Genomic DNA, 820 nt, shown 5'->3' on the forward strand with positions numbered 1-820 from the left:
TTCTATTCTAGGTTACCAACCAGATTTTCCCAGTTTGGACGTACTCCTACCTCGCACTCCTTTTCCCAGTCTTCCTGCTCACAGACTATGTGCGTTACAAGCCTGTCCTGCTCCTCCAGGGCATCAGCCTCATCCTCACGTGGCTCCTGCTCCTCTTTGCACAGGGAGTGGTGGCCATGCAAGTGATGGAATTCTTCTACGGGATGGTGACAGCCACCGAGGTCGCCTATTACGCCTATATCTACAGCGTGGTCAGCACTGACCACTATCAGAGAGTCACAAGCTACTGCAGGAGCATCACCCTGGTGGCAGCCACTGTTGCTGCTGTGCTGGGACAGCTCCTGGTGTCCTTAGCAGACGTATCCTACTTCCACCTTAATGTTATTTCTTTGGCTTCCGTGTGCCTGGCGTTCCTCTGTTCGTTTTTCCTCCCCATGCCCCAAAGGAGCATGTTCTTCCACAGGAAAGATGCCTCTGAATCTCTCCCAGAACCAGATAAACTTGAGGCTCCAGTCAGTTCTGACAGGCCCTCGAGCTGCCAAGAGGACAAGAGCTCTGACTCTGCTGGCAGGGACCCAACCCCCAAAGAGCAGCCTGGGAATGCCAAGCCCCAGAACCACATGCTCAGTGTGCTGGTGCAGCTGAGCAAGGACCTGAGGGATTGCTACAGCTCTAGGAAACTTCTCTACTGGTCCCTGTGGTGGGCTCTGGCCACAGCTGGCTACAACCAGGTCGTGAATTATGTCCAGGTGCTGTGGGACTTCCGAGCCCCCTCCCACAGCTCTGCAGTCTACAATGGAGCTGTCGAAGCCATAGCAAC

The 820-nt window shown here is 54.6% G+C and overlaps 1 pseudogene across 1 annotated transcript; it reads left to right on the forward strand.

The window, feature by feature from the left end:
• Positions 1-11: 11 nt before the first annotated feature.
• On the forward strand, positions 12-812 carry LOC103810383 (annotated as a pseudogene). The gene has a single exon (XR_624805.1). The product of XR_624805.1 is annotated as a thiamine transporter 2 pseudogene (transcript).
• Positions 813-820: the final 8 nt, after the last annotated feature.

This window comes from Acanthisitta chloris, unplaced genomic scaffold (assembly GCF_000695815.1).
Source record: "Acanthisitta chloris isolate BGI_N310 unplaced genomic scaffold, ASM69581v1 C16395766, whole genome shotgun sequence".
NCBI lineage: Eukaryota > Metazoa > Chordata > Aves > Passeriformes > Acanthisittidae > Acanthisitta > Acanthisitta chloris.